This window comes from Carcharodon carcharias, chromosome 8, assembly GCF_017639515.1.
Source record: "Carcharodon carcharias isolate sCarCar2 chromosome 8, sCarCar2.pri, whole genome shotgun sequence".
In the NCBI taxonomy this organism is placed as follows: domain Eukaryota; kingdom Metazoa; phylum Chordata; class Chondrichthyes; order Lamniformes; family Lamnidae; genus Carcharodon; species Carcharodon carcharias.
The window spans coordinates 139,486,886-139,511,121 of NC_054474.1; the positions used below are offsets into that span (position 1 = coordinate 139,486,886).

The 24,236-nt window shown below is 43.5% G+C and overlaps 1 protein-coding gene across 1 annotated transcript in view; it reads right to left on the reverse strand.

The window, feature by feature from the left end:
• LOC121280817 (probable voltage-dependent N-type calcium channel subunit alpha-1B) overlaps positions 1–20,091 on the reverse strand; it is a 226,806-nt gene extending 206,715 nt beyond the window's left edge. The window contains exons 1-2 of the mRNA XM_041193080.1: positions 20,056–20,091; positions 17,858–17,947 (exon numbers count right to left, since the gene is read on the reverse strand). The gene's annotated coding sequence lies outside the window, so the exon portion shown is untranslated. The remainder of the gene's footprint in view (positions 1–17,857; positions 17,948–20,055) is intronic.
• Between the last annotated feature and the right edge of the window lie 4,145 nt (positions 20,092–24,236).

The window sequence follows — 24,236 nt, forward strand, 5'->3', positions numbered from 1 at the left end:
CCCACATACACACTACACACTATCGCTGCTGGTCACATGCTGCTCTACATCCTGGCTACTTGCTCATTTGCATATTCCTTTAAGTGATATCACAAAATCCCCTTTTTCTCCAAGATAATATTAAATACATTAGAAGTAAAAATACGTGCACAATAGACTGTTTCTGAAAGATATTTATACAAAAGACAAATCTCTGTTTAAGAGTTTAAAAGTCTGTATAACATTATGGGTGGTTTGCTAATCTTCCTGGATCTTATGATGGTATGACCTTCCTGAGATCTAGACTTGTCACTTGAATGTTCTTGCCATGTAGGATGTCAGCAGCCTGTTATTATCAGAGTGTTTGTGGTTTTCCATAATTTCACTTTCCGAGTTCATCTTTGTTTTAGATACAATAGGAGTGCTGGATCTTATGCAGTTGTACAATTCCCTTAGCTACCTTCTGTTTTTCCTTAACGTCACTCCATTTGGTGTTATGACCTCATAGGACCTAGGTTCACTACACACTTTGGATTTTGCGGGTGACCAGGTTGTCTGGGTTGGATGTATGACCCGAATCTTCTATCCTATGCACAGACTAGGTAGTTCCACACCTGAAGGTCAGGCACATGCTGTCTTCATTATCCCTTGTTTTTCAAGAAGTTTCTCATGTATCTTTGAGAAATGGAACAGATGATGGCTTAGCAAGGTTGTTCTAACCTGCCTTTCGAATATGATTTCCACTGGTGACGGTAGGCCAATATCTAAAGGCGTTGCTCTCAAGTGTAACATGGTAATGCGGAAATCTTGTTTTGTTTCCCTGCACTTCATGTTTAATGCCTTAGCAGTGCAAATCATTCGCTTGGCATGACTGTTGGATCTGGGGTAGTGTGGTGAGTCTGTCACATGGTTTATGCCCTATTTAGCCCATGTGTGCCTCAAAGGTCTGCCAGTATGTTGTGGCCCATTGTCCGATATTGTCTCTTCAGGTGTACTGAACAAACTGAATATTGCACTCATTGTGACCACCATGGATGCACTTGAGGTATTGCTATCCCGCAGCAGATGATATGTGCCAGGCAGAGCAAATCCACGAAGGAAACTTGATCACATAGTCGCAACACTTTTACAATTTGTATTTTAGTTTGAAATGTGTGCCCTGAATTCAATACTGCAGGTGGGTGAAGCAGGAAAATCCCACCCTAAGTTCCGAGTTCCCTCCATAAACCTTTCTCACTCAAGACTTCCCTCTCTTTCTTTCAGACACTCCAAAAAACCTGCATATTTGACAAAGGTTTTGATGAAAAAGTCCACCAAGACACTAGAGATTTTTTACAAAACTAAATTAAACATTTATTAACAAAAGAAAAGATTTCAAGCACATACATAGGTCTACAAATTACTACTATAATAACTCCTAAAACCCCTAATTAATCTGGCTTCCAGTTACACCCCTGTTAAGGCAATGGTAAAAAAGAGATTTAAACAGATCCAGGCAATTAACACATTACCCTGGACAGTAGAATTCAAATGGCTGTTCCCAGCTTCTGTTTCTGTAGACAACAGCTTAATGCACAATTACTGTTGGCTTTTCACACTTGTGGTAGATCTTGCAATACCTTCCTCTCTACATAGCCTCTTCTCCTTTATACATGTTTCCCTTTTTTAATGTAAATTCCATTGTTCTCATGTGTCTTTGGAACTTTACCTTTCTCAAATATAACTCTTTTCATGGTGCTGATATTATCAGTAACCTTTGGGTAAAATAAACACGCTGCTTAGCCTAGCTTCTCTGGCTAGGTGTGACATCCTACTATCTCTTTGAAACTACCCTGATTTATCTAAAAATGCAAATTCTCCTCACATCACATTCTAAAACTTCAGTCATGTTTAATTATTTAGCATTTCAAACCTAGCTTCTTATGATGAATCAAAGCCTCCAGACCAGCTGTCTCCAATTCGATTAAATCACACACACACACACACACACACACACACACACACACACACACACACACACACACACACACACACACACACACACACACACACACACACACAGAAACTATCCAAACCCAACTATTAACCTAATAATAAATCACAATAATATTATGAGAATTATTATACTTTCATGACAGGTATTCTTCAATTGCCTGATGATTGGAGACTTGGAAAAGTAGTCATTGACTAGGAGAAAGTCTTCACCACAGATAGTGAATAAATCTGTTTTAGAACAAGAGTACAATGCAATCTTGTGAGGGTGTAGGGGCTCTTTGTGTTAATGTGGTGGGTGACTCTGGCATACTCTGTGCATCCTCAATACTTTCCCGATATCATTGTTGATCCCTGGCCAATACATAGTTTCACTTGCCAGGGGCCTTGTTCACTCTACACCATCCAAAGCATTCTTAAATTTCTCCTGTATACACACACTACACTTGCCAGGAGGGTCAATCGACAGAATTACATCTTCTTTGTACAGTATCACCTCTGAAGTTTCAAATTGCATTGAATCTGTCTGGGTATATCTGCCACAGACTAACTGAATGTGATTACTCTTGTTCTCTTCTGCTGTGCTTGGTATATTGGTGATCTCATGTGTGGGCACAGTGTCAAGTTCAGTACACAATGGTAAACCTGCTGGTCCGCTCATGTATACCAGGCAAACCTGCATGGTTTCCATGCAGACTTGCCAACGCTGCATTTCAATGTCAATGTACCTATGCAATGAATGGATGATCCACTACCGCAGTTAGTAAGGCTCTTGTAGGTTGTATCATTGACTTCCAACAATCCAAAAACATATCCTTCAGGGTCCTGACTGGCAACATGTTCATACTCACTCCCGTGTCAACTTTGGCCGTGAGTGTATGTTTGCCGCTTTCCTTCGGCTTTATGATGCCAATAGTAGCAAAAGCCTCGAACTGTTTGACTTCATCCATACATCATGTCACATTCACAGGGTGGAGAGCCTGTTTGCCTTCCAGTTGAAGACTTTTCCACCCTGAATCTTTACCCTGGTCTGTCAGGCTGCTAATCTTGTGTATGTGTTTGCACTTATGCAGGTGTCTGGCGCACTCCCTGTTATTGCTGCACATACTTTTTGTTTGGTTGTATCTTACTGTAACCTGTGGTCACACCTCTGGAATCAGATTTCCACATAGGCAAGCCCAGAACATAAGAACCTAAGAAATAGGAGCAGCAGTAGGCCATTCAGCCCCTCAAGCCTGCACCTCCAATTAAATAAGTTCTTGGCTGATCTGCCCCAGGCATCAACTCCTTTTTCACGCCAGCTCCTCATAGTTTTCAACTCCCAATATTTTAAAAATATATCTACCTCCTCTTTAAATACTTTCAGTGATCTAGCCTCCACAACTCCCTGGGGTAGAGAATTCTAGACATTCACTACCCTCTGAAAGAAGGGATTCCTTCATCTCAGTTTTAAATGAGTGTCCCCTTATTCAGTAACTATGTCCACCAGTTTGAGATTCCCCCACTAGTGGAAACATCTCCTCAACACCTACCTAGTCACCTACCCTCAGAACCTTGTACGTTTCAATAAGATCACCCCCATTCTTCTAAACTCTAATGAATAAAGGCTTCACCTGTTTAGCCGTTCTTGATAACTCAACCCCTTCATCCCAGGAATCAGCCTAGTGAATCTCTTTTGAACTGCCTCCAATGCCAGTATGCCCTTTCTGTACACAGTACTCCAGTGGCCTCACTGACACCTTGTACAGTTGTAACAAGACTTCCCTAATACATACCTTGCAAAGATCTTAGAACACAGGACAGCTCTGCAATGGCTACAATAAACTGCATTTCCCACATGGGTTTGCTTGCTTTCTGCATCCTAGCTACTGCACCAGTACTGGTAGCTGTACCTAATGCTTGCAGGTATTGTTGTCCAGCCACAATAGCTTCGTATTTTCTGCCACCTTTTAGGAGAGTGTCAATATCGTGACCTTTCTTTTTCTTCAAAAGTCTTTCTGGGAGGCTTTGATCAGCATTGAAGCTGTAACTAGCTCCATTATCCATCCAGACAGCTTAGATTGTCAAAAAATTGCAGTCTTTGCCCCAATTAAGGCACCTGCTGATGACATGATCTATTGATTCTTGTGGCTGTTGTCTGTAGGACATCAGCTTTAAATGGTGGATTTTGAAATTCACTTCTATAGCTGATCATCCAGCATGTTCCATAGCTTAACAAGGTCCTTCTGATCCTCCTCAGATAGGCTCAAAGTGTTGACTCTATGCAACCACTCATTTCCAATGACTGTCTTTATTTTCACAGGCTGTTTACCTGGTTCTGTGACAGATAAACCTAAAACGCATAGTTCCATCCTTTGTTTGAAAATTCTAAATTCGGATAGGACATCTGTGGCCTTCTAATTCATGCTGGGGAATTTGGTGGTCAAATTCCTAATGAGCAGGGGATTTGTAACCTCTCTACTCTGTGGATAGATTTACCAATGCAACTGCTGTGTTTTTCCTTTATTTTCTTCCCTTTTTTTGTGGCTGCAGTTATTCTATTTTGTCTTTTGCGTGAGAATGACACCCGAGGATGTTGCAATGGCCCTACAGCTTTTCCTGCCTGATTCAAAACCAACTGCATGGCATGACTCTGAAGCAGCTTACCATCATCACTGCCACCATGTTGTATTTCTATATCTGATTTGCACAAACTCACCAATCTCACACCAGGACTGGTAATTTATACATAGGTTTGGTGTGATTAAAGGTACAGCACATGATGGCTCAGTAGAAAGATTTAGCAACTATTACTCACAAGGACAGCACAGCTACAACTCCTACACACGACTAGCTACAGGTCACATGCTGCTCTACATCCTGGCTGCTTGCTCATTTTGATATTCCCTTAAAATGTTAAGACAATCGGAGCTCCATGCTGCTTGGAGTTGGGGCTTAAGGGAAGCCCACGACCAGTATTTGGTGGTGTAGCTGCGGTGATTGGAGCTAAGAGATTGCCAGCGGCAATGCCAGCTCAGTGAAGCTGGCTGTTGGGGTGAAGGAAACCCCAAAAACAGTTACTGGGAGCAGTGTGGTTGAGAAACTGGGACTGTATCTGTGCTGAGATGCTGGAGTGTAGCCTGACCATCAGAGGAGGAAGCAGACTTGATAGTAAGTTAGGTCAGCTGGAAAAGAGACCAAGAAGGTTAGACCTGGGAGCAGATTCAAAAGAAATCTAGAATAATGTGCCTCTTGGGTAATATTGTACCCATGTAACTTGGGTAGAGTTGTGCTGCTGGTGATCAGACTAGGTCTTTGAAAGAGAGAAGCTGAAATCCCTCAGGAGGAAGACAAGAGTTTTAAAGAATTTTTGTGACTCACTGATGTCTGGGTGGGTTGCTGAGAAAATGTGGGGGACCTATCTTGCCATTTAATGCGCAGTTTGTGGTATGTTTGACCAGTTTGCCTGTTAATGCATATTTACCTCATTCTTATTCTATATGTTAAGAGTATAAAAAGCATTTATTGCTTTGTAGACTCTAGTATAATAGTAGTTATTCTGTTTGTTTAAAACCATGGAATCTTGTGGCTTTATTCTCTTTGTGAGTAACTGGGATTTCAAATTTTGTTTACTTCAACAAAAATAAGTTATCGGTCTCTAATCGGATTGTCAAATTTGGGGGTCTCGGCTGGGACCATAAAAAAGCCGGGGGTCTGGTCTGGTATTTTAATACTCCCTTTCTTTGTATCGTCAAAAATATTGGCTACAATACACTCAGACCTTTCATCCAACTCATTAGTAGAGATTGTAAACAGTTAAGGCCCCAGCACTGATCTCTATGGCACTTCACTTGTTACAGTTTGCCAATCTGAAAATGACTTATTTACCCTGTCTGTTTCCTGTTATTTTGCCAAATCCTTTGACCATGGCTAATATATGACTCCTAATATCGGCAGCGGGTGGGTGGTTTATGGACAACACACGGGTACACAGACTTGGTGAGACCCAAGGCTCAGTCAGAGAGAAAGAGAGAGAGAAGAAGGGAGCAGGACACAGTCATGACTGAGTGAAAGGAAAGAAAAAAATACCTCCCTCACCGTCTTGTGTGCAAAAAACCACCAACCAGCTTCAGCATTCGGTGTTTATCATAAGATCTTACCTTGTACAATAACATTTTATGTAGCACCTTATCTAATGCCATTTTAAAGTTGATCTTAAATATTAGAAATGAGTTACAAGCCTCTTTCCACAAATGATCAGCAGAATTCAGATGTCACATCCAAATGGCTATTTTTCACATGTGAGATATGAAGGGTATCATTGCAGCAGTCAATCCTGTACTTATCCAATGTCCAAATATCCATCCTTGCAGTAGCGCAGGGATATCAAGACCTATTGCCAATCCCAGTTGGCATTCCAATTGAGATCAAGTCACTTGGCATAGATGCCGATCAAACCTGGCACTTCCATGGGCTGTGTGGATTAATACTACTCCAGCAATGCAAGCGGTCACAATACCATTGTGGGCAGCTCAGCTGGGAATGAAATAGACATCCACAACTGCCCACGGTGCAACCTCTAACCCTGCCAGTTGGATATGGGGCAGTAACAAAATGTTGAAGAAAATTGCGACCAATCATACTTAGCTTCTATTGCGAAGGTTACACATTTACAAACTGACCGCCATTGAAACCAAACATACAGTAGTTTTATTTTTTTTGAACAGTTCAATTCTCGTGAAAAGAATTGTTAGATTGAAGCAAACATAATCTTTGTGAAATTACTGTAGCTTCAGGAAAATATTAAACTCACAAAAACGCTCAAGCTTTCTGAGAAGCAGAAGAAGAATTGTTTACTGTTGACTGAAAGATTTGAGTATAAAAAGCTGGTTTATAACTGAGAGTGAGCTTCTCTCCCAGTAGGCAAACCAATTGGGTAGCACAGGCTTTCATGACAAGATGTTTGCCTGCATTGCCTACTTATGACTTATAAATAAATACAATACAGAAGAAAACATCCTTACATTTAAATTGAAAAGCAAGATAATCCCTAAAATGTCAGCCTGGATTCAGTAGTCACCTCTGAGTCAGAAGGTGGTGGCTTCAAGTTCCACTCTAGGGACCTGAGCATATAATCTAAACTGACAGTTCAGTGCAGCACTGAGAGAGTGCTCTGCTGTTACAAGTCACATCTTTTACCTTATAAAGTGGACATAAAATATCTCCTGGCATTATTTGAAGAGGAACAGAGGAGTTCTCATGGCTTCCAGACCAACATTTACCTGTTATTCAACATCATGAAAGAAAGAGACTATCTTGCCATTTATCTTATTGCTGTTTGTGGGACCTTGGTGTCTGCAAATTGTTTGCCTACATTACAAAACACTACATTTCAAAGCTTTGGTTCTATCCGTGAAATAAATTGGGACATCCTGAGGTTGTGAAAGGCGCTTTATAAATGTACCTTTGCTCTTCTTTGGAATAATGGCCAGGATTTTACCGCCCTGCTGTGGCGTGTCTCCCCTTCTGTGGATGTGACTAGCCATTTAAATCTCCATTCCGTTCAGTGGGACCATGACATCCCGCTGGGCTAATGACTTGTAAGCATATTGGGGATGTGGTCCACATTCTAAAATATGCCTTCACTATGATAATGATATCCTTTTCTATTCATCTTAAGATACTTTTTCATTCCTCATTGTCTATTGTTTACAACCCCTTCATTCGTAATGAGAGGTCTGTCTGATCCATCAGTGCCAGTTACTTGCAGCTAACAGTGACCAGGAATTGAAGTATTAAGCAGAATATACTTCTCCCTCCACATCCCCGGCTGAAATGCTTTGTTTCTCTGTACTACAATAGCAACTTATATTCATATAGAGGCTTTAACGTAATAAAATATCCCAAGGTGCTTCACAGGAGCATTATAAAATGAAGTATGACACCAAACCACAGAAGGAGATATTAGGTGAGATGACTAAAAACTTGGTCAGAGAGGTATGCTTTAAGAAAGAAAGGAGGAAAGCGAGGTAGAGAGGTAGAGAGGAAGGAAAACTCCAGAGCTTGGAGCCTTGGCAGCTGAAGCCATTGCTACCAATGGTGCAGTGATTAAAATCAGGGATGTTCAAGCAGCCAGAATTAGAGGAGCACAAATATCTCTAAGGTTTGTGGGCCTAGAGGATAATAGAGAGATAGAGAGAGGCAAGGCAATGGAGGGGTTTGAAAACTAGGATGGAAATTTTAAAGTCAAGATGCTCGTTGACCAGGAGCCAGTGTAGATCAGTGATCATTGAGGTGATAAGGGAACGGGACTTGCTGCGAGTAAGGCATAGGCAGCAGAGTTTTGGATGACCTCAGGTTTACAGAGGGTAGAATATGGGAGACCAGGCAGGAGTATGTTGCAATAGTTGAGTCTAGAAGTAACAAAGACTCAGCTGAGGGTTTCAGCAGCAGATAAGCTGAGACATGGGTGAAGTTATAGGGGTGGAAATATGTGGTCTTAGTGATGATATGAATGAGATTGAAAGATCGACTCTGGGCTAAATGTGACACCAAGGTTGCAACCCCACTGATTTAAATTCAGACTGCTGTCAAGGAAAGGGATAGAGTCAATAACTCAAGAATGGAATTTGGAGCGAGGACCAAAGCAATGGCTTCAGCCTTCTCAAAATTTAATTGGAGGGAATTTCTGCTCATCCAGTACTGGATTTCGGATAAGCAACCTGATAATTTAGTAACAGTGGAGGATTTGAGAGAGGTGGAGATGAGGTAGAACTGGATGTCATCAGCAAGGGACAACATGTAGCTGAGAAATAGGAAGGGGCTAAGGATTGATCCTTGAATAGATGCAGGAGCATTTAGAGCAGCCATTGCAAGTTAATGTTTGACTATGATTAGAAAGATAAGAATAGAAACACATGAGAGCAGCCCAACCCAGCATGATGACAATGGAGAGGTGTTGGAGGAGTTTGGTGTGATCAACTGTGTCAAAGGCTGCAGACAAGTCGAAAAGAATGAGGAGGGATATTTTTACCTTTATCACATTCACAAAGAACGTCATTTGTGACTTTGTTAAGAGCCATTTATTACTGTGACAGGGGCAGAAACCTGACTGCAGGGATTCAAACATGGGGTAGAATTGTCCTAGGGTTGCACTAAGTGCAGTAGCAGGCAGGTAAAATGACGTCTTACCTGCCAGCCGCGATGGTGGGCTTTCATACCGTATTGTCCCAAACCCACCACATTATCTGTATGGTCCCAGGAAACACGCCGTTTCCATGGCGGGCAGGCTCTCATTCACCCACCCACCATCACCTCACCTCTCATGCCCGCACATCTCAGTGCTTCCAGACCACAACTTCCTCAGGGAAGACATGACCCTGAAAGGCAAAAAGACTGTAGCCCCCCAGGTACAGCAACGCGTCACTGGAACGTGTTTTGGATGCCGTGGAGTCCCGCCGGCATGTCCTCTACCCCAGCTCTGGGCAGAGGATGGGCAGCAGCATCACCAATCTGGCTTGGGAGATGGTGGCAGTAGTGGTCACGCCAACGCCCTTCAAAAGAAGGCAGCCACCCAGTGCTGCAAGAGGATGAGTGATCTCCTCCTTTCCACCAGGGTAAGTCACTCTTCTCATCACTCTCAACTCACACATTCACAAACACATCACACATCCACAGGGCCCTCGCTCACTGTCAGTGCAAGAGACATCATCATTCACTCTCTCACACTCACCGTCATTGTCCTTATCCCATTCATGTGACCACTGACCACCCACACATACCAGGCATACTTATTCTCTGGCCTGGCAGGTGTCCTGCATACACTTTTTCCATCTCTATTCATGCAGGACAACAAGAGGGAGAGGTTGCAGAATGCCTGAAATCACAATCCTCACAGATTCTGAAGACAGAGCTATCCAGCTAGATGGCAACAATCTGGAATAGTCCTGTGCTGATGGTGAGGTCAGCAGTGCTCTACTGAGTGAGGGTCCAGCAGTGCAACATCCATCAGACAACCATGCTGTGAGTGATGTGTCCTCTTTCACAGGCCACTGCCATGCACTAATTATCTCCCCTTGCTTCTGTTGGTATGTCTGGGAAACAGCCGATGGAGCCATGACCCAGGGCCTCCAATCAAGCCCCGAAGAAACTTTTGAAGAGGTAACTGAAGGCACCCTCCTTAAAATCCCATCACAGCGCTCACCTACACCCTCTACTAGTGTAGAAACACACACCTCAATTAGATCTAACTTTAGGGTAGCCTTGGGATCACAAGCTGGTGAGCACATCACACTGCCTGATCCACAGCAGGCGGCAGCAGTGACTCCCCTGGTGTCCGGCACTCGGAGCACTACTGGAAGCCAGAAATTTGCTGACTCCGAGTCAGATGACGAGCTTCTGGAATTGGTCATGTCACAATTGCTGCAGCTGCAAAAGCAAGCTCGGGAACATCAGGAAGGGATGTCTGCTTCACTCCTCAGATTCCAAGGCACGATGGAAGAGTCTGTCCACTTTCACTTTGAGGTGACAGCGCTGGCATGCCAACTCACCGAAGTCAACACTGGTCGGATGGTGACCGCCATGGAGACCTTGGTCCAGCATGTCGCTCCTGCACTGCTGCGCGGGCTCAACTCCATCACCGATGCCATAGTTGGCCTCCGACAGTGTGTATATGAGAGGGGTGCCGAGCAGTTCAGTCTCACTCCAGCTATTCCCTTCTCCTCAAGGGGTTAGCCTGGGGCCCTCATCTATCCATAGGGAGGAGGGTCAGCACTCCAGGGTTATCCATCCAGATGACTCAGAGAGTGTCCAGCCAATCTGACTCCCCTCTTCCTGTGACCTCAGCAGCTCCCGCTCCACAGGGTGAGGATGGTGCCACTGCCACACAGCAGGATCCTGAAAGCAAGCCAGAGCCCTCCAAGTCTCAGCCCCCCAAAGGTCACCCACCAAGGTCATTAAGACAGGCAGTCTCCACTTCTGCTGTGGATGTCCGGGGAGCACCAAGATGTAGTGGCAGAGTTAGGAAAGTTAAGAAGAATTAGTTGCACAGCCTGGGTGTGAGTGTTAATCACATGTACATACTGTTTACTATTGTCAATAAATTCCCTGCCTTTGGCTCCTTGTTCTAAAGACCAGTGTTCGTGTCACTCAGATGTGAAACCTTTCTGCACAAGATGAAGGCAGATGTCTCAGTCCAGGGTCTCTTCCCTGTGCTTTGTACAGCCTTTAGACCAAAGTGATGGTCCAGCCTCACACTTCCTGGAGACATAATGAAGCCTGCACCTCAATGGTGCTTGTCATTGCTGCCAGAATGTCATGGGCAGATGCCACAGAGTTCTCTCATTCCCTCTGTGTGCTCTCAGCACCTTTAAGGTGGGGCTGGCTCCCATCCATTCAGTATCTGTGATCAGTGATGCTGTGCTCCTGAAGGACTCAGGTGCTGAAGGCGGACAATGGATCAGATATTTCTAATGTTTCATGGTTGCATCACTATGGCATGACCCTGATCACAGAGCGCAAGTGAGCTGCCCTCAGCCAGACAGGAGTCAGACATTCTCAGAGGCTATTTGAAGATCTATGGAATGTCCTCACTGCATGATGTCTTCATCCTCCTGCAATTAAGCGGCTATTATTGTCTCCACTGTGTCACCATGATAGGAACATTCTCACAGGGTATTCACACTGCCATAAGCCAGACTGGATTCAAATGTTCACAGATGCAATGTGAGAATCTATGGGGTCACCTCATTACATGTCATCATCATTCTCCACAAATCTAGCAGCTATGAGGGCCTTTCAAGCGCGTCTGCCTCGCCTAGCCAGTACGAGGGCCTCATCTCCATCATTGTTGCCTATGAGGACTTCCTTACCCTCATCCCCATTGGCATCCTCCTCCATCTCCTCCTCAGCTAGCTCATCTCCCTGTTGCAGAGCCAGGTTGTAAAGGGCGCAGCAGACAACAATGATGCATGACACCCTCTGTGGACTATATTACAGGGTTTCACCAGACCAGTCCAGGCACCGAAACCTCACCTTCAACATCCAGATGGTTTGCTCCACCAAGCTGCAAGTTGCAGCATGAGCCTCATTATACCATCACATGGGTGTCATCAGTCATGGCCTCTGCAGGTAGCCCTTGTTCCCGAGGAGCCAATCCTACAGCTTCTATAGACCCTGGAAGACTTCAGATATCTGTGACTGATTGAGGATGTAGGCATCATTCACACTCCCTGGAAACCGTGCACACACCTGTAGGATGTATTTGTGGTGGTTGCACACCAGCTGTACCACATTCAGTGAATGGAGCCCCTTGCAGTTGATGTAGTTCTCCATATGTTGCGATAGAGATCTGAGCGCCAAGTGAGTGCAGTCGATCGCACCCTGAACCCATGGGAAACCCAAGATCTTAGCAAATCCAATCGCTCTTGCATCCTGGCCGTCCTGGTCCCAGGCAAAATGCACAAAGTTGTGTGCCCTCTCGAGGATGGCATCCATGACCTCATGGATGCATTAGTGGGTGCCGGCTTGAGAGATCCCATCAAGGTCACCTGTGGAGCCCTGAAAGGAGCCACTGGTATAGAAATTGAGCGCCACGGTCACTTTCACGGCCACTGATAGTGGATGTCTTCCATGTCCCCATGGCACCAAATCCTGCAGTAGCTGGCAGATGTGACCAAACAGTTCCCTAGACGTGTGCAGTCTTCGGCAACACTGGTTCTCGGTCATCTGCAGGAATGACAGGCGGTGTCTATAGACCCTAGGTGTCTCTAGGCGCTGACCAGCAACGGCTCACTGTGGATCCTGGGCAGCGTGTGCGAGAGCCTCAGCCGCCCCTTCTTCCTGAGGTTGTTGCTCCTGCCTCTGCGCAGCAGGAGCCTCAGTCACTCTCTCCTCTGTCGTTTTTATCCCCCCCTGTAAGCCATGAGGCATAGTTAGTTCACCAGGTTCCATGATCCTGATGTACTCCTCCTGCAGGATGAAAGAGAGAGACACGTGGTTAGCATGGGTGTACTAAGAACCTGTCCTGGTTAAAATGTAAAGGCCCTTTAACGCTTCCCAGAGAGTGCTGGCCACCACTTGGATGGCCAGAGATTAGTGCACTGCATGGCTGCTCAAAATCCCACCACCTCTGCCCCACTCCAACCAACCGATTGGCAGCAGCTTTGCCCATTGGACTGCATGCTATGCTCTCAGCTCAGGCGCAGGCGTTCTCCTAACCCGCAATGCAAGGCTGCACTGTTAGATTGGACCACGGGAGAGACTGGTCCACACTGGGAGGATGACATTGCAAGGGTCGGTGAGCGCCTCCAGCAGTGACTGCTCCAAGGCCGCTTTAGCGAGGAAACTGTACAACGTGTGCAGTTGTCCAATGGTTCTGCAGTCCAATAAAATGCTCCTGACTTTGCAGTCTGTGTGAGGTGTTGTGGGGGATGGCAGGGTGAAAATCTCTGGAGCAATTGGTGGCATTTTGATGTCCTTGCGTTGCTTGAGTAGGCAGATAAGCCAGGAGCCCAACCCCAATCATATCAATGTGGCTGCGCCTGAATTCTCTCAGCTGCAAAGAGATGGTCACTTTACACAGGTTTCCGTAATGTATGGCGGCTTCCCTCGCCCAACCTACTCTCCATCCCAAATGCTTGTTCGCTATATTCAGCGGCAGGGCTGCCCTTGCCTCCACCATCCCCCGATAAGTCACCCCAACGGCTGGGCTGCCCTTAACCCTGCCCCCCCCAATGCCCCTCAAGCTTGAAGTCCAACAGGTGACCCTCGCGAGTGGTCTGCAATGTTTCTGTGTACTCACCTCTGAGTTCCCCTCAAAGTGCAGCCCGCCAAGTGCACGCCTTTTATATGCTGTTGTGAAACACGTCAGTGTGCTTTCCCGCCGATGTGGATGGACGATCCAGCTGCGAGGTGTTGGGGGAGGGGGTTGACGGGGGGGTTAATGAATCCAGCAGGCTAGCCTAATAATGATATGCTATTGTATTATAATGAGGTTCCCGATGTCCGATGGCGGGAAACTCAGCCTGTCATCAGTGGGCTGAGCGGACAATCGTAAACTGGTTCCACACCATCGTGAAACCAACCACGCCATATTGTCCACTCATGCCATCAAACACGCCCGATGCCAGTGGGCAGGCAAAATTCTGCCAAAGGGGTTCCAGGAAAGAAGAAAACTACTTGGGACTTGGGATAACCGGACCATGCCCAAGGACTTTGGAGAGAAAGGGGAGCTTGGGGGGCGGAATGGTAGCTTGCAAGGAAGATGAGGTCAAGCGTTGGTTTTTTTGAAAGGGGTGATGATGGCAGATTTAAAGGAGAAAGCGCCAACACCTGAAGAGAGAGAACTGTTCACAATATTGGCTTATATGGGGGCCAGGAGGGGAAGTTGTGTGGTCATCAGTTTAGTGGGATTAGCTTTGAGGGAACAGAAGGTGGGCCTTATGGACAAGATGAGCTCAGAGAGGGAGATAGGGAAGAAACTAGAGAAAGATGCGAGTTCAGGGCTAGGACAAAGGGAGAGCACTCAGTTGAGTAGCCAGGCTGAAAATTAAGAATTTTCAGGTAGCTTGGGACTCAAGCCCATGAATGTCAATGAGTAACTGGTGTAAGATTTGGTCTACCAGGCCACCTCTGTCTATTTTAGTGAAATATGGACTTCCATTAAAATAACACTTGCAGATCAATAGTTTTTGCCTTGTATAATATAGAAAGCTTAAACAGTGATTTATTGGGTGCTGTGGACAGCACTGAGGATTATCAATGGGATCATTGCCAAAGTCAAAGCTGGGAAATAGATTTTGGCCATAGCCACCAGATATCTGGCAGTGCCTAAACATCCAGGTCCTTAGGCATGAAACCGAAGCCTGTCTGCCATTGCAATAATGGTTCTCTGCCACTTCTTCTATCAGCATGCTGGTTCACACATGCTGGTGGAATCCCTTTGTGGGCCATTCACACAGAAGTTACCATTTAAATAGATTGGTTAACAACAGTGTTAAAATAACAAACATGGCAATTCTGTGTGAGCATACTCCACTGTGCAACAGGAGCAGATGAAATTCCTCCGAGTTTACTTAAAAACTGTGCTCCCATATGTTAATTGAACAAATGAGTCTTCCACGTCAGCCTAGCAAATTGCAAGTTGGAGGATACATGGATTTAAAAAGCCTGAAGCATGTATTGTGCAATGTATTGTTCTGTTGATGAAGTAAAACCCCGTCACTTAAAGGCCTCAAAATCTAATTGCTGTAAATGAGATCTCAAAGTTAATTAGATGCCACTCTCTGAGGCCCATAGAAAGCAGCAGGGAATCGCTGGCTTTTCTTTCACTTTTGTTTTCTAGGGATAGATTGCATTGATCAAAATGTTTGATGTGTGAAGTGTGCACAAAAAAATCTCACTTTCCTTGCATAGCCATTGTCTCTGACAATAACAATCCCCCACAATAAACATTTAAGTAATGCAAAAGACTGATTTAATAATAGTACCAGCAGATATTGGGCAATGCGGATTAATTCTGGCCAATAACACAAATGAAAGGCTTGGATTTCACGTTCCCTGTAGCATAGAGCGTCGAGACAGATAAAGGAGATAGTGCTGGATCACATTACTTTTTAAATAATACAATAAAATGGATTGAATTTGCATTCATTTTTACATTTAACAATACTTAAATAAACTCATTCTGCATATTTTAACACAGAGCTATGTTGCCAGGGGATGGTATTTAATTTTAGAGCAAGTTCAGTGAAAACTGTCAATTTTTTCTCAAAGCATAGAAACATAGAAACATAGAAAATAGGAGCAGGAGTAGGCCATTCGGCCCTTCGAGCCTGCTCATCATTCATTATGATCATGGCTGATCAACCATCTCAATAGCCTGCTCCCTCTTTCTCCCCATACCCTTTGATCCCTTTCGTCCCCAAGAGCTGTATCTAACTCCTTCTTGAAAGCATAAAATGTTTTGGCCTCAACTACTTTCTGTGATAATGAATTCCAAAGGCTCACCACTCTCTGGGGGAAGAAATTTCTCCTCATCTCAGTCCTAAATGGTTTACCCCATATCTTCAGACTGTGACCCCTGGTTCCGGACTCACCCACCATCGGGAAAATCCTTCCTGCATCTACCCTGTCTAGTCCTGTTAGAATTTTATAGGTTTCTATGAGATTCCCCCCTCATTCTTCTGAACTCCAGCGAATATAATCCTAATTGACTCAATCTCTCCTCATATGTCAGTCCCGTCATCCCAGGAATCAGTCAGGTAAACCTTCGGCGCACTCCCTCTATAGCAAGACCATCCTTCCTCAGATAAGGAGACCAAAACTGCACACAATATTCCAGGTGTGGTCTCACCAAGGCCCTGTACAATTACAGCAAGACATCCTTGTTCCTGTACTTGAATCCTCTGGCAATGAAGGTAAACATACCATTTGCCTTCTTTACCGCCTGCTGCACCTGCATGCTTACCTTCAGCGACTGGTGTACGAGGACACCCAGGTCTCGTTGCACATTCCCCTCTGTCAATTTATAGCCATTCAGATAATAATCTGCCTTACTGCTTCTGCTACCAAAATGGATAACCTCACATTTATCCACATTATACTGCATCTGCCATGCGTTTTCCCACTCATTCAGCTTATCCAAATCACACTGAAGCATCTCTGCATCCTCCTCACAGCTCACCCTCCCACCCAGCTTTGTGTATTCTGCAAATTTGGAGATATTACATTTAATTCCCTCATCTAAATCATTAATATATATTGTGAATAACTGGGGTCCCAGCACCAATCCCTGCGATACCCCACTAGTCACTGCCTGCCATTTGGAAAAAGGCCCATTTATTCCTACTCTTTGTTTCCTGTCTGCCAATCAGTTTTCTATCCATCTCAATACACTACCCCCAATCCCATGCGCTTTAATTTTACATGCCAATCTCTTATGTGGGATTTTGACGAAAGCCTTCTGAAAGTCCAAATGAACCACATCCCCTGGTAATTGAAGGCTAAATGTATTTCTCCCACGTGGTCACATCTTAACCTGCTAAGCTAGTGTGTCTGTCCAGCCTGAGCCTGCCCAGCTCTTCTCTGAGAACAACCTACTCGGTCTCTTTGTTAAGTATGACTCAATATGGCATGATTCACATGCCCCATCGTTCAACCAGGAAGCCATGCCTCAGAAATTAGACATGAAGAGTGAACTTAAATAGAAGAAAATGCAGAGCATGAATGAAATGGAGGAAACAATCAGAAAGAAGGAATCAGCAAAGCAAATTCAGAAGGTGGAGGAAAAATGTAAACGGAGTGTCGGAACAAAGTCTGAGACAGGCAAAGGGAAAGCCAAAATTACAGAAAAAAGAATGTACAAACCCTTTAACAACGTTACACAGGGTGAGAAACATACAGAAAAAAAAGAGGAGACAGAGGGATGACAATGTTATAGAATGAAGAAAACCGATAGACAGAGGCGGTAACAAGAGGCAGTACTTCAGAGCCATGTAAAGGGAAGATTAGTACAACACAGGCTGCTCTTCGCAGTAAAGTCAATAAACCTACACATATTCAGTAATCAATCATTTTCTAGAATCTTTTCAAATGCCTCAGGAACAGGGAGTGCAAGGCCTCCAATACCTTCTCCTCTACCCTACCTCACCCTCACCAATAGATTTGTTGACTAGTAGGAATAAAATCTTGCCAACGTGGATGATTTTGCTCATTGCCTTGAACAGAATATGTCAAGGCTAGAAAAATATTTTTAAAAAACTCTACATTTTTCTGCAATTCTCTGGCAGCAAAATGTCTTTCAATATAAGGCCATCCCCGCCACGCTCATCACAACTACCCTCCCCCCACCCCCTTCCAAGGAAACCACAACATTTAAATGAGAAGGGCTTCAAGGGATATTACTCACCCACTGAGGAAATGTCTGTGAAATGATCTTCTCCCTCTTCAGCATTAATCAGGTCATTCTTACTCTTTTTCGTTGTTGCTCTCTTTAGGACTGAGCAAACAATAAAGCGTTACTGCACCATCAATCTTCCTAGCACCATCTTAATCTTACAAGACGTGCATTTATTACATGAAAAAATGGGTGGTTAGTTAACTCAAAATAAGATCAATACTCTTCCCAATTTGGAGATTTGTACTTCCTCGGATTTTCCAATTTAGAATTAATTGGATGTCTAGCGGTTATTTGAGGCAAAACCCACTCAATCACATCAAATGTTGCCAATAGCTACCCTCTACTTCTGGATTGCTAGCTAAAGAACACTGTTCCTGCTTACCTTACAAGATGTGGCCAGGATCATCCATTCATTATTAAGGATCAAAACTGATTGTCAATCGCATACAAATCTGTCTGTAAAAAATTTCCTACAATCCACAATTATCTATTCCCACATAGTATGTGTTTCAGGCCATTTAGTGTTTAAATCAATCTAGTACTTTCAGTCCAAGCACACTGAGCTAACAATAGCTGACCTTAGACAGCATTTATTTATATCACTTTTATATGTGCTTGAGATCAAGAAAAGCTGCTTACTTTTAACAAAACATGTGATTTTTTTGTGCGATAAAGGGTGCAAGCGGTGATGATTCCTACAAATTTGTCAGCATTTGTCTTTGAGTTCATAAGTTGCAGGAAGGGTACAGTTCCATTTATTCTTCACCTTTATGTTTCCGATATTCAAAAATTGAAGGGTGATTGTGAAGAGGAAGCGCTCAAATCAATACAAAGCTCTCAGCTCTCGAAAGACAGAGTTCATATGCCTGGCATGCAGTTATGTCTCAAGTGGTGAGGGCTATGCATCGGGATGGATTTCAACATGAAAGCCTATCATCCATACACAGGTCTGACACTCACAGCTCCAGTCAATCTGCTATAAACCAAATCCTGCATGGGTTGATGGGCTTCACTTACAATCCAGAGCCCAAGCTTTCGGAAAAACATGCTGGATAATATTGACACCTTTTGTGTTGTATGTCTGTTTTATTAATTGATGTCTTACTCTCCCGATATTTTAGGGATTGTAATAAAGCAAACATATCACCTCCCTCTCACACCTGATTCATTACAGCTGTTGCCCTTCAGCTGAACAGAATATGTGAATCTCACATATTATAGTATGAGCTTCAAATCTGGAAGTAGGGATCCATTTCTCTGGTCCTGATATATACAAACAAGTTCCAATTTGCTTGGTCAGAATTGCATCATTATTAGGAATGGTAATGTTCTTGAATAAAGTTCATTAATCTACTCCCCTGCCTTCCCCAGAGCATTGGAATAACATGGGCATAGCTAAAATAAAATCACGATCAAAAGATCTTGTCATAAGAATTATTGTTACTTTCTTTTACCAAATCTTTTTCTCAGACCAGGAGGTACAGTTCCTTGCCCAGTGCTGATTCTAGATACACATGCTGAACTCAAGCAAATTTGCAAACCATTGTATAAAGTTTAAGGGATGTAATGAGTATTTTGTCTTTCAAAATTGATATCAACTTTAAGTGCCACAACTTCTCAGTGGATCTGTTAATAATGTTATCCAGTGTGGACCACACTGATCCCTAAAGTTTCAGGCTTGATTCTTAGTTTTGTTAAAATAGCTGATATTAGCCAGAGTGGCAGGAAGGGCTCCAGAATTCATGTCAGCACCATTGCCTGGGCTGGTTGACTATAAATCAGACAACATTCCCAACTCTGATTGTTATTGTGCTGGGAAAATACATATTTATGTGTTGAGAGGATCAGGCTCAGATGGGATGCTGCACCTCACCCTCACCAACCCACCCTCCACCCCCAATCAATCCTGATGGTCACCATCCAGCGTCACACTTAAAGAATCTGGCACCCTGCCTATTAGACGCATGTCATAGCAAGAATAAACACATTGAGGACAAATAAAGTTCCAAGTAGTAATGTGCCTCATGTTACTGGGAAAGCCGAGTTTTGAAAGGCAAATGTCTCCAGCAGGTTATATGGATACAACAATTATATTAAAAGGATGGCTGCATAAAAGGTTGAAATAACCTGGTAGCTAGAATCTTTTGAGTAGCTTTGAACCAGACACTTTACTCATCATAGTGGTAATTAACAGAATGTGCACATACCATCCAAAGCACACTTGTCTTCTGCATTCTTGTCCTCTTCTGCCAACATAACCTCCTCTAAAATGAGATGCAAGAAAAGAAGGCTGAAACATGCAGTATTTCTAACATCAATGTGACTAACAGAGAACTACCCAGCTGATGACGTAAATCTGGCTGTATGGATTCTCAACCTTCACTGTGGTTGTGATTCACTTGACTGAGTTTACATGCAAATCAAATGAACAATTGATGTATTTAAACATATAACTTTCTGTTTAACAAATGAAGTAAATGCTTTCCATCCATGCCCACAAGCAGCTGAAGCTTACATAGATTTCATTACTTTTTGAGACCCTTTCTGTCCTGTTCTGCACTTCTCTCAATGTGAATTATCATGTGCAGAGTAGGTCAGCAGAGCTTGAGACCTTCCTAATGCTCTTATTTTCATGCAAATTCTAACTGTTGGGTCACAATTCCCAGAGAATCCATTAAATTCCATCAAATGCATATCATGGAAGTTGGAACTCAACTTCTACAGTACAAATCTAGAATTCAGATAGTCCCCACATCATGCATGTACCTGGAGCTTAGGATGAGATTACTGTATTGGCAATTTAACTGGAATGAAGCACTCATGCATTGATTATGGATTAATGTGGTGGGTTGAATGGCCTTTTTTCCCTAAGTTTTGTATGCTGCTGTGCAATGAAATATCTACGGATAAATTTTGCAATCAGCAGTGAAGTAACAGAGTAACATTGATCTTGAAGAAAGCTGTTCAAAAGGTCCAGTGATCTCCATAGTGTAGATTTCCTCTTTCTCAATGGTAGTTTAAATCTGGCACCAAGCCAACATACTTGGCATGCAGCAGCAGGGATGTCAGCAAGCGAGGTAAGCAGCTAATCATAATGAAGTATTCTTACAGATAGCAATGCAGGAGGTTAAAAGCACTGGTTATCATCAGTTTTAATTTAAATGTTCAGTATAGTGAAAAATAAGTGATTATGGTTGAATTAAGACAGAAGCTAAACTATCATGAACCAATTTAAAAATAATATTTATAAAATGTGGAAACAACAAGACCATTGGCAAGTTCAAAAGCTGTTTGATTAAGTAGTGGGCGTTGCTGCGATTTAACTGAGCCACAGCATTATATCCTGTCTCTGGGTTCCATAGCCAATGAGAGACACTGGGCTGTGTAACACACTAAATATGTCAAAGGAGGATTTCTAATCAAAGGATCCACAGCATGGAGTAAAAATGACTGAAATGTTGATGGATTTTTGAGGCTTCAGCAACCACAGGAATTGAGAGCACAACTAGAAAGACTGCTCTGTGGGCCTCGATTGGAGGATCTGATGGGCTGCAGTGAGTTGAGCTCTCCCAAGGAAGGGAGGAGGAGCACAACCTCACCAATAAAGTAGGTGTATATTGAAGAGGCAGAGGAAATTAGCAGCAGGAGTATGATCTATCCAACCTGAAGACAGCGCATCAAGAGAATCCAGAACCTCAAGAGGGCAAGAAAGGTGAGTGGCAGAACACTTTCAGGTACCAAGCCTCACACTCTAACTTGCCAGCATTCTCCTCCACAACCCTCAGGTCAATACATGTTGTAATTTCGCTCATTCCTTTCTCTCCAGGCATCGCCTCATATCCCCATCTGAGCGGCCAACATTCACACTCACCCTCAGTCTATTGCCCTCTCACACCCGGGTCTCACATTCCACAAATGTTGTCCTTTCCTGCATCCAACACAAGCCATTATTAATACTCAGAACTCTCTGCTTTCTCTCCTTGCAGTAGAAATCACACAACTTGATGAGAGGCAGAGGCCTGAGGAAGTTGCTCTCTAGTGATGGGCACTTTGTCAGCCATTGCTAATGCATGCCAACCTGGTCCATTGGGAAGGAGGATTTGTTCAGGAGGCTGCAGATGTCAGCAACGACCTGCCAAGGCTGCCTGGGCCTCCTGAGGCACTGGTGCTCACATATGTTGAAAGAGATGATCCTCTGCCTTTGGAGCCTGTGCTGGATGGGTGGGGTCTCACCTCCTTTGAGCTGGATCTCCAGGGCCATCCCCTCTGTCCTGTGGAGTGACATGTAGCTCAGGAGAATGCAGCTGGTCCTGATATTGCTCCTGGTGCTGTCGGTGCTGCCATTTCTACTCTTTTTCTCTGCATCCGAGGTGCAAGGTAGAGCTGCAGAAGCTGCTCTATGCCAAGGTGAAGGCTGGCAGCAGGAGGTGCAGCTGAAGCCAAGCGAAGTACAAGACAGGTGAAGTGACTTCCAAGAAGTTTGCAATTGCCTGTCAAACACTGAAAGCACTCTCCAGTGCTCTGAACAGCAGCCTCGCACCTGGCCATGGATGCAGCTCTTCAGTTTCACTGATTAAAGACTTCGCAGCCTGTCACTGGCAAAGCTCTCCCCACTGTGCACTCACCTCGGTGACTCTGGTGAGTTCTACACAGCTCAGGAAATAGGTCATTGGCTTGATTAAAACACAACTTAATTGGCTATTTGAAATTTGCTTACCCAGAAGAGAGCAGGATGTTGTCGGGATTCTGACCTGGCCATCACTTTTAGGGGATTTAACACACTAGAACTCCACTCCTCTTGCCTAGGAAAACTCACCCCCACATGCCCTCCCACCCCACCATCCCAGTGTTTCAGAGGACACTATATATTCACAAGAGTTTAATTTTGGGTAATCCTTAAACAGAACCCATAAAAATAATACTATCAGTAACCCAGTAAGGTAAAATCCTTCCATATCAGATCAATCAACATGAGCACTTTCTCAAAGATCCACAGTACTCACAAAAACGCAACACAGGAACAGAAATCAGGCACCTTTGGGAGATATCTTTGATGTTGAACAGATGTGTTGTCAATATGTGATGTTAAGCTAGAACTCAGAAAGAAAATCCTACAAAGTACGGTAATGCTACATATATGATACAAAAGACAACCTTTGCCATTTGTCCTCAGAATGGATTTGAACAAAATGAGCCATTATTAATGTTGAGTTCCAGTTAATAAAAGGGCCGAGTCAATAAGTGGTTAAGGTGCTAATGATGTAGCTTTGATTATGTTTTTCCATGGACTCTATTTAAGTAATATTCTCATCATCAGTGATAGCCTCTATGGTGTAATTCAACTCAGTACCTTGAGTTTTCCTTTCTGCTGGCTTTCCTCTGTACCACTACATTCACTGGGTTATTCCTCTTTCCTGTCAGACAAAGTGTTAAAAACTAATAAATCTAAATTTCTAATCAGTGCTCTCAACTCACAATTAGATTTTTTTTTTGCATTGTATTCAGCATGTTTCTGGATGTTTCTATCTGCACACAAGTGAGAACAAACTGAGAAAAAATGGAATCAGCTAAAACGTCCACGATTATTTATAACTTGAGGCTTCTCTTGCTTTAACGCCATCTCTCTCCTCTGGGTCTGCACCCAGCTACATCGCAGAAATCTAGCATCCCTCAATTTGCATGTTGTAATCTTAAGACCTCCATATCTGTGGAACAATGGTCAATAAGAAACCAAGAAGATTGGTCAATGAGATTCCTATAGACAATATGTAATTCCTCAAGAATGAGTTTATAACTTGAGGTGTTAAAATTTTCTCAACAGAAGCAAACATCCCAACTTTAGACTTGACAAGTTTACCTGCTATATGGATCCAGCGCAGATATCTGTTGAATTCTTGCTCTATCTGTTGTTGTCGTCTTAATTTTAGAAATGCACGCCTGTTCTCGACTCTTTCGCGTTCTTTAGCAAACTCACTGCAAGGTAAAAATAGGTCTTTTCTTGTCTTGTGGTACAAAAATGAGTAAATTGAGTAATACAACACATTGTGAAACAAAGTATGAGAGATAATTGTCATGTTTCAAGGTTTTTTGACCAGTTGTTCACAGAAAGGATTTGAACAAAAAGAGTTACTGTGCTTTTAATGTTCGGTTCTAGTATTTTTTTAAAAAGGTTGAATCAATAAGTAGCTGAGATATTAATGAGCTAGCTTTGATGATGTTTCTCCATGGGCTGTAATTAAGTAATTTACTGACCACCCTTGGCCATCACTAAAGTACCTCACACCCCTTGCATTGGAAAATATTAGATCATTTTTATCAGTGAATACGTAGCAAGATTTCAATTGCAATATGGACTGACAGAGAGGCTGTTTGAAACACAATGCTGTGC